Source organism: Sminthopsis crassicaudata, chromosome 3, assembly GCF_048593235.1.
Source record: "Sminthopsis crassicaudata isolate SCR6 chromosome 3, ASM4859323v1, whole genome shotgun sequence".
Lineage (NCBI taxonomy): Eukaryota > Metazoa > Chordata > Mammalia > Dasyuromorphia > Dasyuridae > Sminthopsis > Sminthopsis crassicaudata.
The window spans coordinates 466,804,290-466,817,806 of NC_133619.1; positions in this window are offsets into that span (position 1 = coordinate 466,804,290).

A 13,517-nucleotide genomic window follows, 5' to 3' on the forward strand; every position below is an offset into this window, starting at 1 on the left:
ACTATCACTTCAATGAGATCCTTTGTGGAAAGCACATAGGAATATTATTGCCAAATTTTGAAATTTTAGATCAAAGAGAAAATTTTGCAAGAAACAAGGGGAAAAAAAAACAATTCAAATACACTGGAGCTACAATTAGAATTGTACAGGACTTATCAGCAGTCACAATAAAATGTAAAGCTCCTGAAATCATCTTTACTGACAATCAAAAGAATTTGGCCTGCGGCCAAAAACATATCCAGCAAAATTATTTATAATATATAATATTGAATGAGAAAAATTGAACATTCAACAAACTTGCAGATTTTCAAGACTTTCTATCAACCAAATCCAAACTTAATAAGAATTTAACATATAAAAGTCAATATCAAAGATCAATTTAAAGAAACTGAATGTCAAATTGTTTTTTATACATGGGAAATGTATACCATATGTTTAAGTTTGACATCAACAATAGGGTAGCTCAAAAGATTGATTGGATTTAACATGTATTGAACTACCTGCCAGCTAGGGGAGGGGGTGAGGGGAAGGAAGGGAAAATTTGGAACAAAAAGTTTTGCAAGGGTCAATGTTGGAAAAACTAGCCATTCATATGCTTTGTAAAAAAAACAAAACAAAAACAACAACAACAACAACAAAAAACTTTAATTAATTAATTTAAAAAAGAAAAAAATTCAGGTAAAATTTGTAATCATGTTATACAAATGAGGTGCAGAGGAAGAATAGACACAAATGCATTAGTGGGGAGAAGGGTTTATAGTTCTGAAAACCTACTCACATCAGGAATGGGTTAAATAGGCAACACTACATATATACCATGAAGGATATAGGATCCTCCAAAATCTATAAAGAAATAAGGGAAGGAGGGATGGGTGAACCAGAAAGCAAAGGATGAGATAAGAAGACAAGGTGGGGGGAGGTTAATAATAGCAAGTCAAGTTAAGCAATAGAATTAAGTTAAGAAGGGTCAGCAGGGACAGGAAAGATATATGTGTCTGGGTGTGTATATGTGTGTATGTATATCCACATATGTATACATAAATAATCTTTTCTTAACTATAGCCTGCTTGGGGTTGGTAGAGGATAAAAAGGGGGGGGGGAGACTAAAATACAAAAAGATGTGCAGCAGAGAACAAAAAGAGCAATTTACAAGGAAGTAAAGAAAAAATGGACACTCATAAATATAATTTCTTCTTTATTGATCTGGTAATTTGTTGTTATATATTTTGAATCCTCCCGATGTTCTGCTGGGCATGTGACAATATTCTCTTTTGTTTTGTATTCTGTTTCTATTTTTCTTATTTTTTAAAAATAAAATAAATTTAACTCAAAAAAGAAAAGTAAGATGAAAAGGGCTTTAATTTTCACATAAATCTTATTTGACACTAAATAATTTGCATTAATATAAAATTCACTAGTTTAATAAATGTGGGAAAGTCTTGCCCAAAGTTATATACCATTTTTGAATATCTGAAAATCTATACCTAATGTAATAAATGTAGAAAATCTTTAGAGAAAGTTCTGATCTTATTACAAAATTCCTACTAGAGAGAAGCTCTATGAATATAATCAATGTGGGAAAACCTTTGGTCACAGTTCAGATTTTAGAAAACATCAGCTAATTCACAGCAGATAATAATAATAATGCAACTAGTCGTATTAATATGGGAGACGTTCAAGACAAATTTTTACCTTAGGTTATAACTGGATAGTCATTGTATGGAGCATGACTATTTCAAAGGCTAGGACATAGCCAGTATTACATTTAACTGGCAATATGACCAGTTTGCACATACAAAAAGCATCTGTGGCATTGTGGGAAAAACACAACCTGGAGTCAGAAGAATCAGGATTGAATCCTAGAATCTTTTTGCTAGATGTGTGATCCTGAGTAAATTATTTAACTCTGATTGCCTTAAGAAAAAAAAAATCCTTGTCCTTAAGGAGCTCACAATTTAATGGGGAGACAACATATAAACAATGACAGAATGAATTGAGATAATCAGGAAAGGGAAGACACCAGAATTAAATGGATCAGAAAAGGCTGCTATAGAAACTGAGGTTTAAGCCAGGATTAAAGAAAGTCAGGGAAGCCAAGAGGTGTAGAGAATGAAGGAGAGAATTCTAGGCATGAGGTACAGCCAGTGAAAACACATAAGAGTCAGGGGATGGACCGTATTGTACAAAGCAAAGAGGCCAGTGTAATTGGATTGCAGAGTAGGGTATGAGAAAGTTAAAAAGGCAGAAGAGACCAAATTATGAAGGGCTTTCTTTGCCAATTTATTGATCAGAGTTGGGGGATGTATTGTGTGACATAAATGTCCATTTTAGGAATATCAATTGATATTGATGGAGGATGCTAAATGGAGGATGGACTGGAATGAAGAGAGACTTGTGGCAGGAAGACTAATCAGCAGGTAGTTGGAATAGTTTAAGTGTAAAGTTATGAAGGTCTTGCATTATCAGGAGAAAAGGGGGCATGTATGAGAATTGTTAAGAACGTAAAAGCCACAGGGATTAACAATAGATTGGATGGGAGAGTGAGCCTGAGAAATCCAGTATGACACCTAGGTTTTGATTCTGGATGACTAGGAAGAAGACAATATCCTCAACACTAATAAGTGAGTTAGAAAAAGGGAAGATTTAGGAGAAAACATAATGAGGTCTGTTTTGGACATACTGAAATTCAGATGAATATGGGACATCCAGTTTGAGATGTCTAGTAGGCAGTTGGAGATGTGAGACTGGAATTCAGGTGAGAGGTGAGAGAGCCTGATAACATTTAATTATCATCAGCATAGAGATTGACCATCGAATTTCTGGGCTCTGATGAGATCACTTAGTGAATTAAGAGCATTTTTGAGGTTAGAAGCCAGACTCTAGAGAATTAAGTGAGACTAAACGAAGTGGAAAGCTTGCTATACTCCTACAATGGAGAAAAATACTAGGAAAATTTCAATAATAAAGTTTTGATATGGCTTTGGGATTTCCCTGAAAGGGTATTCAAAATGCAAAGGAAATATTGGTTTAGGACAGTTCTTTCTTCCACTATAAAAGAAATATTTAAGACAAAAAAAACAAAAACAAACCTCCTAAGTGCTTATTAACAAATACTTAAAACATGAAACAATAACCCTGTTATTATAAATCTGTCATTTCTACCCCTACTTTGTACAAATGCTAAACAGGCATTTTACTTTCATCTCAGATATACCAGCCTGAGCAACTCCAGATTTCCTGGCCAGAGAGTACAACACTTCAGTTTTCTTACTTTGTTAGTATTTTCTTTCTGGCATGATCTTATGCTATGAAAAGTGTTATATGTGTGCAGGCAATCACGTTCTTGGGACACTGGAAGTGACTCAGAATCCCAGCAAATCTAAAATTCCCGAGGTAGCTCCTGTGGCTGGAAACATCTCTCAAGATTTCTGTTTGGTCATTGGTGCTCAGGAATAGGAAAACAAAAAGTAGAATCAGCAGAAACTTGATCTATTGCAGGATCACCTAGGCAATTCATATTTTTTGCTGTTATATGCTTGTAATTTGTAGTTGTCATGGCTGATGGGGACATCTCCCTGTATCCCCTTCTGAAAATTGAAGTGATAATTAGTGCTGTGTCTGTTCCAATAAGAATTGTATAACAGAGGGAGAATCTTTTCTCCTCTCTCCTTTATATAGCTTCTAAAGATGCAGTTCTTAGTTCAATGACTATCATTTTTGACAGTTACCTAACCATAGGAATATATATATGAGCACCAAGGAAGTTTTTGCTTTATCTTAGCAAAGCGAAATGTCTGTTACTCACTCAATACATATGTTCATCTTAATGAACCCAGAGTATATCTCTATATTCTTTTAGAATACTTCAGACTAAAACATGTACTGCCTTGAAGCCCATAAATCTAACCTTACCCTTCAAAACTCAGACTTTCTTCTAAAAAGTAATTACAATTTTTGTACTCACTCTTTGTCTCCCTATCTATCCTCTACCTCAGAACCAAGAGGTTGCAGATTTGGTCTCCACAGAGGACTGATTCCTGGGGTACAGAATTTTCTGTGAATTTGAATGGCTAAAATTATGGTGTTTAAGTCCCTGCTTCTGTGCTTACCTTTATTATTAAATACATTATTGTCAAAGCAGAATAGTTTCTCTTTTGAGCAGGTCACTCAAGTGGACTTAGGTCTGCTCCTTTCTGAAGTTCTCCTCCCAACTTCAGGGCTAATTCTTCCTTCAATCTATGCTTGGATCTCTTTTCAGTTGTCAGGGTTCATGGTCTTTTCAGCTGCTGCTCCTAATGTCTATCTGTCTGTCTGTCTATTTGTCTCAACTGTTTCCTGCTGGATGTGGTTCATTCTATTGAATGAATACCTCTGCTACAAGACATGAGGATAGTGGGAAGATAACCCTCCTGTTGCCCTCTAATAGAAGGTTAGATAGGGAATCTCATTCCATAAAATTGCTTCCTATTTGTCCTATGTCTTTGACCAATTGCAGGAGTGGCATTCCTAGTTTTTAAGTAATTATATACATATATTAAAATATATATATATATATATATATATATATATATATATACACATATATATGTATATAGTAAATCTTTGGCCTTCCAATGACAAATTATCCTTCCAGTTCTATCAAAGAAATTGCTTCACATTTCCTCTCTTTTGCCCACCATTAAAGTTGAAGCTTTGTCCGTTCAGTTTCTTCTATACAGAAATTCAATCAATATAAGAGCCCTGATTGTATCAAATCACCAGGGGTTATAATTCAGTTCTCCCCTAGCCAATGATTTAGATGAATCAGTTCACCTCTTTTGAGACTTGACATTATTTCTCTGTAAAATAAAGAGATTAGAATGAGCCAATGCTTCTGAATCCTCCTTGGCAACAGAATAGTTCTGGGACTTTAAATATATTGACAGAACTCATAAATAATGGACAGAAAATTAGAGAAATATCAGCACAATATAGAGACAATGAAAACTATTTTTTACACAAAAATGTTGCATGTAGTAAATGCTTTTGGGATATGCATAATTTCATATTTAATAATTTAGAGAGGAAAATATTGCTAGTATTGACATTTTCTCACAGAACTCTAATTCATAGCACATGGAATATACCAGCATTCATCACTGTTGGAAGGATTCATTACTAGATATGGGCCAAGGCTGCTTCCAGCTGGAAAACTTGGACTCTGTTTCAACACAAATAATGGTCTGTCTTACCACAAGGGTAGTTTGAAAGAGAAGTAATAAAAAGTTTTTAATTGTGGTAGTGAGATTGTAAGAGAGAGAATTTCTCAGAGCTGTGAACTTTATTCTTTAAAAAATGAGAAATAAAATGAGAAGTGAATCAATTTCCCAAAATCTTATTAATAATATTTTACCTCCATTAATTTATTATTCTCTCAAGTATACAAAGGAGTTTGTGCTTTTAAATCTTAATGACAATACCCCTTCAGTCTAGCTGTTGAATAATTCCCTTTTTCAACTTGGCTCTCTGAGTATTATTAAGGGAAGTGGAGTTCTTGAAATAGACCAGCTGTTTTTATAAGCACAGTAAATGTTCACACCTAGTGAAGTATTTATTTACTATCTTCACAACAAAACAAAATTAGTTTGACAAGAAAAGCTTACATTGTTGTGACTTGGTACATAGAAACAAATAAAACATTTCAGCTTTCTCATCTCCACAATTCCTTAGGGAAATTGCAAAAGACATACAATAACGTATTTGTCTCACTTCCAAACTTCTCCCTCCTCCTAAATGCATGAGGATGATACAAACTTGTACATTACAGAGATTTCCCAAAATTTGACGTTCTTGCTTATTTGGAGTTTCCACCCTACCATTGTTTGATGGATAATCTGTTCTCCCCAGACACATTGTGTACTTAAAAAAAAAGTACACAGGGTGAATTGAAATTTTATAGTCAGTCATTTTTAATTGGCACCCATCTCAATTCTTCTCCAAAATCTCATTACAGCATTTTTGCGCTTAAAAAAATTATGGGAATTTGATTTTCTTGCTTTTTTTCTTTTTTGGGGGGGAGTGGGGAGAAGATAAGAATTTCCTGACATTAAGTTAACTGGAACATGATACAATAGAAACTCTAGGCTTGGAAGATTCTGGGCTAGTCTTCTAGCCCATTTGTAACGTGCTCTCCTGGCAGTTACAATTATTAGTCTGTCCTAGACTCACCAGAGTACCTTTGACCACTGTCCTTTGCAGTGTGAACTCTACCCAGCTCGCCTCCTCTGAGGCCTTCAAAGGTCTCTGGCCACAATTTCTTGAATCTATAGCTTAATAACTGGTAGCACGCTCAAGAACAGCCACGTGTAATCTTAAAAGCCTTTATTATACCTACTCACATAATGCCCTAACTGATGCCCTGACTTGTTGGTTCCCTAGTGAACACCTGGTCAGAAGACCCATTGATTTTTGAATCAATGAGTGGATGACTAAATAAATAAACACGTAGGCTCATCTCCCCAACCCTTACCCTTGTATGATGGGATTTTGTTGTTCGTATTGATGATCCCTCAAATATCCTAAACTTCAATTCTTTAATCTCCTCAAACCTCAAGACTTACTTCTCTAGTCCATCTCAAACACAGGGATAGTCATATACTGGATCTCACTTATTACCAATATTTTATTTCCATGATCAAAAACTCTGACATAGAGCTCAAGATATTGCCCAGGATTACTATTATGCAAATGTGAATTTAAGAATATGTGAAAAAAGATGGACATTCACTAATAAAAAAGTTTGAAACCTTTTTAGAAAGAAAACTAGAACTGAAAAGATTATTTACCTCTTAAACACACTAAATAGAAATGCAAAAGAAATGAATTCAATACAAACAGGCAAAGACAGTAACTGCTACAGAGAAAATAGAAAAATCAATAAGAGACCACTTTCTAAATGAACAGGAGAGAAGAGTGAAGGTAGAAATCTGGCAGAGACAACAGTGAAGAGGTTGTTGCTTTGGTTCATTTGTGTCCCACTCTTTGAGATCCATTTGGGATTTTCTTGGCAAAGATAACAAGAGTGGTGGTTTGCCATTTCTTTCTCCAGCTCATTTTAAAGATAAGAAAACTGAGACCAATAGGATTTGCCCATATTCATACAGCTAATACTTATTAAAAGTAGGATTTGAATTCAGGAGGAATTCTTGACTTCAGGCTCCTCACTGCGCCACCTAGCTGACCAACAGTGAAGAGGTAGACTCTTCATTAGCATTATGGATAGAATCTGATTAATACCCTCCAAGTAAATCAAGTTCTTTTTTGAGGGGAGTGGAATATGGAGGAAGAATACATGAAACTAAAGGAGGGAATCAGGTAATAGAGAGGAGTGTGTGATGAGCCAGGATCAAATCAAGGACTAACAATAAGAGCAAAATGATCTCTGTGATCTCAGAAATGAAGCGCCTACAAGTGAGTGGGTGAGGGGGATTGAAAAAAGGGAAAGGAAGGAAAGAAATACTAATATGAGTAAAGATAAATAGCACACTAGGTGAGATCTGGGGGATTTTATGCTTGAAAAATCTATTCTTCCAAAATGGTGGTGGGGGATAGGAAGGAAATTGGAATTTTTGGCGCCAACTACCTACACGGTGAGTAGGAGAGCGTGAATTTAAGTAGTCTTTAAAGCAAAAGTGGGGGGAAGGGGAAGTAACGAAGCTAAGTAGGAGATCAGGGATGGTGGGGGAGGAGCCCTATCTTGGGTCTGCACTCTTTCTGACACCCGAATAAATTGTCTTTATTTGAGCAATGTGGCACAATGGAAAAAGGAAATCTATGAGGCAAAGTGCCTAGCGGGGAGAGTCTAAAATTGATATTTAGGAAACTTTTGACTACATGAGGAATCCAGAGAAAAAAAAGATTATTATAAGATTCACGAGTAAGGGAACAGAAGTCTAGAGCAGTGAGAAAAAAAAGAAAGGATGGTAGTGAAGACAGTGAGAAAAGTCCTTTTTGGAAAAAAAATGAAATAAAAAAAAACACCCTAATGAATAGGACTAGCTAAAGGGAGAAAGAGGGAATCTACTTGGCTAAATGCGAGGAAAAGGATGAGAATAAATAAGAAACAAAATATCTTACCAAGAACTCCACTGACTCACTGCTGCATGCAGAAAAGATTTATTTTATATTCTTGCAGAAATGGGTGCCTAAATAAGTAAACTTTGAAACTGCAAAGGCAGTATTTTATTTCCTATCCTGAAGCACAAGTCCAGATTCCCAATAATCAGAAGTAGCAGGAAGCAAATCTCATTATATAGCCAGTCCCTGCCCTCAAGGAACTTACATCTAGAAGGGTGAAAATTAACTTTGGAGGACTAGGGACAAAGAACAAAAAATTCTTTTCAAATCTCAAGTCACCACCCCTAATTAATAAACCCAACTCCCTGCCCACAAGAAGCTTACATTCTTATATTCTTTTGGGAGAGATAACCTCCACCCTTAGTTATTCTTTGTTATCCTTGAGGGTTTCAATTTTCTTAAATTTCGTTTCTCCAATCTAATTTTCATAATTGTGGAAATCAAATAAATGCCCATCCATTTCTTGCAGAATAAAACCAGAAAAAAAAAAAAAAAACTAGAGAGAAAAAGCAACTAATAAAACCCCAAAGGGAAAGGAGTAACAAATGAGAAAAAGGGACTAGGAGTGAGGGGAGAGCCAGTAGGAGCAGCTCTTCTTTGGAAAAGAAAAAAATTAAAGTAGCTAAAGGAACATTATACTGTGTTTATAGCAAAAGAAAAAAAAAATGCAACAACAGTTTCTATTCTTGTATAAATTGTTTTCCTGCTTCAATTCTCTTTATTCTGTCAATTCCTACTATTTAGAAGTCTCTTTGGTCATTTTTTTTTTAACCCCACAACAATATACCATTTCATTTTTAAAAGATTCCCAACTATTTAAAAGGCAATCTAATAGCCTCTATTTCTTGTATTCAGCACTCCATTTGCAATAGTCCTGTCTTGGCGAGTGTAGCACTCATTTCTGCTTCCTCTCTGCTATGTAGAATCCCTTATTTTCTTCAAAACTCAACAAATATTACTTTCTTCCGGAAGCTTTTTCTGATTCCTCCCAAGTGGCAGTCTTCCCCACCTCCAACCCTTCCCCTCAATGTATACACACACACTTATGTATGCGTGCAAAATGTACATATATGCAGACGTAGATGTATATATTTATATATTATATTCACATTGTGTAGGATAAAGACCACCAGGTCAAATAAATTAAGCAGATTTCTCAAGGTAAAAGCAGAAAGGAATTTTATTAAAATTTTGAGAGAAAAGGCATTTCCCTTCCAAAAAACAGTCAGACAAGGAGAAGTGGGGTGCAGTTAACAGACAAGAATTATATAGGGGCCTGGGCTAACACTCCCTATAGGCTGGATCTTTGCCCTGATTAGCCAGATCAAATGACTTCACATTCTAGTCATAAATGAGGAAAAATTTCTAACCCAACCACATTTTTAGGATTGCAAAATTACCTTATATGGGAGTTTTAATGCCAAGATGGTCCTAATTTAGTCTCACAAAGAAAAGGGCTACATGGTCCTTTTCCTTGTAAACCACGTGATCTCTGGAAGATTAAAAAACCTGGCCCTGGGGCACAGCCGCCCTTCACTCAATTCTTAGAACATTGTCTCCTCTTATGAGATAGCTTTTACAATTCACTTCATTCAATTTGTATATTTCTGCTAATAGTTTGGATGTTCCTTGAGAGCAAGAACTGTTTCATTTTTTATTTTTATACATAGTATCATTCACCAAGTTCAATAAATACATGCTGACTATTCTTTTTATTTTTTCTTTTGCCCTCTATACTTTTTATTTTATTTTTGTTGGTAGCTTTTGTTTATATACAATTTTTAATTCTGAATATATTCTTCTCTTATTCTTTCTATCCAAGTCATTCCTTCTATCCAAAATTTAAGAAGAGAAGAAGAAAAAAAACATTTTAGTACAACTGAACAGCATATTAGTGCTATCTATGTATTTACTATGCATCAGTGATTCTTAAAGAGTGGATGTGAGAACACACTAATGTGCCACCAATTTTGATTGTTTGTCATAAGTAGTGTGGAACTCACACTTGCAACTACATGCATATGCTTAATTCTCCCCAGCGTATCATGAGGAATAAAAATCTGAGAACCACTGGTTTGTGTTTTTAAATAATTCAAAGTTTAGTAGAAATATATTAGCAGTGCTGATGGAACTATGATCTGGTTCAACCATTCAACTGGTTGCAATTATTGCAATTTCATCTATTTTGACCTATCAGTCCTTTCTTTGAAACACCATCATAGTAATTGACAGCAAAAAAAGATCCACACATAGGAAAAGTCACAAAAGTAGCAATCTTTATCATAGGAAACAAACTTTTCAATGACAAGAAATGGCTAAACAAATTGTGTATCTGAGAAGCAAATATGAACAATTCAAAGAAATATGTATATTTTTGTATGAAGTGATACCAAGTGAAGAGCCAGAGGAACATTGTATGCACTGACTATAACTATTTCAATAAAGGCACATTAGATGGCAGCAAAACTCTAGTCAAATGAAATGTATAATAGTGGTAACAAATCATTAAAGTTACAGCAGCCCTTCTGTTAACAAATAATAAAGTGCTACAGGACTTACATGTGCCATCTGTTGCCATCGCCATCATACATACAGAAAGTTTTACTTAACAATTGTTTGGGATTGTAATTAATTCAATTTTGTCCATTCTCTCACTAATCTTTAATTGCTTCCTGTCAATTTGCATTTTTATTATGCATAAACATGCCCATATCTCCCTCATTTTCAAACCCCTTCATTTGATATGTTCTGATAATTATTGTTCTACATTTCTTTTTCATGGCTAATCTGTTTTTATTATTTTTATTATAGCTTTTTATTTATTTACAAGCATTGACAATTGCAAAACCTTTTGTTTCAACTTTTCCCCTCCTTCCCTCCACTCCCTCCCCTAGATGGCAGGTTGGCCAATACATGTTAAATATGTTAAAGTATAAGTTAAATACAATATATGTATACATGTTCATACAGTTATTTTGCTGAACAAAAAGAATCGGAGTTTGAAATATTGTACAATTAGTCTGTGAAGGAAATAATGCAGGTGGGCAAAAATAGAGGGATTGGGAATTCTATCTAGTGGCTCATAGTCATCTCCCAGAGTTCTTTCACTTGGTGTAGCTGGTTCTATTCATTACTGCACTATTAGAACTGATTTGGTCCATCTCATTGTTGAAAAGGGCTACATCCATCAGAATCGACCATCACAGAGTATTGTTGTTGAAGTATATAATAATCTCTGCCAACACACTGGTGCAATCCCTTATTATCTTATACCTGAACTAATGTAATATCTTCTGGTTGGTTTCTCTTCCTACAGGTTTCTCCCTTCCTACAGATGTTTGGGGAACAAAATGATGTGGGTGATGTAGACACCAGATGATGGTAGGCACCAAAAGTTGGAGTTCAGTCATGTGAAGAATTCACAATGGCCATTCTCTTTGGCCAGCTTTATTTAGGGAAAAGGTTACACATGAAATGAAGGGATACAATAGACACCAGGAATGGTAAAAATGAAATAGAGTGGGAGAGCATAAGAAAGGGGTTTTCCTGAAAGGGACATAACACCCTGAAAGTTAGTTAGCTATAAGAAGGAGAAATAGGGTTGGGAAACATAATGGAGATACCATGAGGTATAGGGGAAGGAAAAAGACACCTTAAGACAGAGTGCCTGCTGTAATGCCAGAGAAACTGAGGCAAGATAGAGATTAGAGAGTTTTTAATATTTTATTTGAGAGGGAGAAATTGTACTGGGGGCATGTTGCCCCTAGGGCTAATGTCTCAAATCATTCAGCAGCGAATGTGAGTTTTCCATGAAATATATATGGCTGTAAGCTTGGGTAGACAAAGGCAGGGGTTGGATGGAGTCCAAACTCTGGTGAGTGGGAATCTCCAGGCAAGGACCACCAACAATCCAGTTCTGACAAGTTGGGGATAGGACTATAAATTCTAACAAATTGGGAGGACTTAGGAAGTGTCCAACTAGAGCCAGTAAGTCTGGGACTTTGAGATACCAATTAGGTATCTGAGATAGGAGTTTTATTGTTTGGAATGCCAGATCTCCAAGCCCTAATTATCTCAGTCCTGATGAGCAGGAGGGGGTGGTGTTGCAACCAGGGGGACTTAGGCAGATCAATAAAAGGAACTGAGGCAGAACAGTTCAGGGAAACCAAGGCAGGACAGTTAGGGAAACTGAGGCAGGACAATTAGGGAAACCAAGGCAGGACAATTAGAGGGACCTGTGGCACAACATTGCCATGGCAAACTGACTCAAAAGAAGGCAGCAGTCATGGGATGGCCCATAAATAGATTTTATAGAGAAAATTTAAGCTCAGGGACATGACTGGGATTTCTGACAGGGTATGGCAAGGTGACACTGTTCAGGACCTTTACAGAGGATATAACAGGGTATGACATTGTGTTTTCTTTAATCTGTAAAATTTACACTCTAAAATTGTGTACCCTTTGATCTGTAAAGAAGGGAGATTTGAATCTCAGGCCCTCCTGGAAAGCATATCTCCCCAGACTCCAGAGAGTCTATGAGAGGGAACATATTCTCCTGGCTGATCATTTCTAAGGCAAATCACCCCACTGATACCTTTTAAGGAAATTCCAAATTCCAGAAGCCTTGAAAAGTGATTTCCCATTCAATTGGAGATCTAGGCCTGGGAACTTTGGCTTTCTTTTCAACCTGAGACTGGTGCCTTAAGATTCCCTATTAAAAGGCAATTCTAAATTCACTTCTTTGCAGAATGTCCAAAGCAGGACTATGCCTTGTCCCTTGCTATAGCTGTCTATCAGGACCCTGCCCGCTGAGAAGATATTCTCTTCTTAGTGCCAATCTCCATTTCCCTAATAAGACTTTGCCACTATGAAGTCAGTCTCTTAGCAAAGCTGACTTCTCATCCAACAATAAACTTTCATTTTTGCCACCTAAAACTCTTCTGGTTGGTGAATTCTTTCCTCCAATCAAAAGGGGATTTCCATAACTCTCTGATGGCCACTAGAACTCTATCAGATGGTTCTCAAGGGTTTGACATAACTTGGATTTTAGACTGGACAACATCCCCAGAAGATGGAACTGTGGAGCTAAACTGATCTTTATCAGTGCCTTCTCCCTGCTTGCCTCAAGGATCAATTTTTAATTTCTCTCCGTTCAAAGCACCATTTAGAATCTCATCACTACATATCTAGTCTTATACTTTACTCCCCTCCATGTACTCTATAATAGTTACCTGGACCTCCTTAATGTTCCTCTCATATACATGTCATCTTCTTGAATCATATACATTTTCACTAGTGGTACCCCATATATTTAATATTCTACTTCCTCATCTCCATTATCCTATTTCCCTGACTTCCTTCAAGTATCAGTTAAAATCTCACCTTTAGAAAGAAATTTTTCT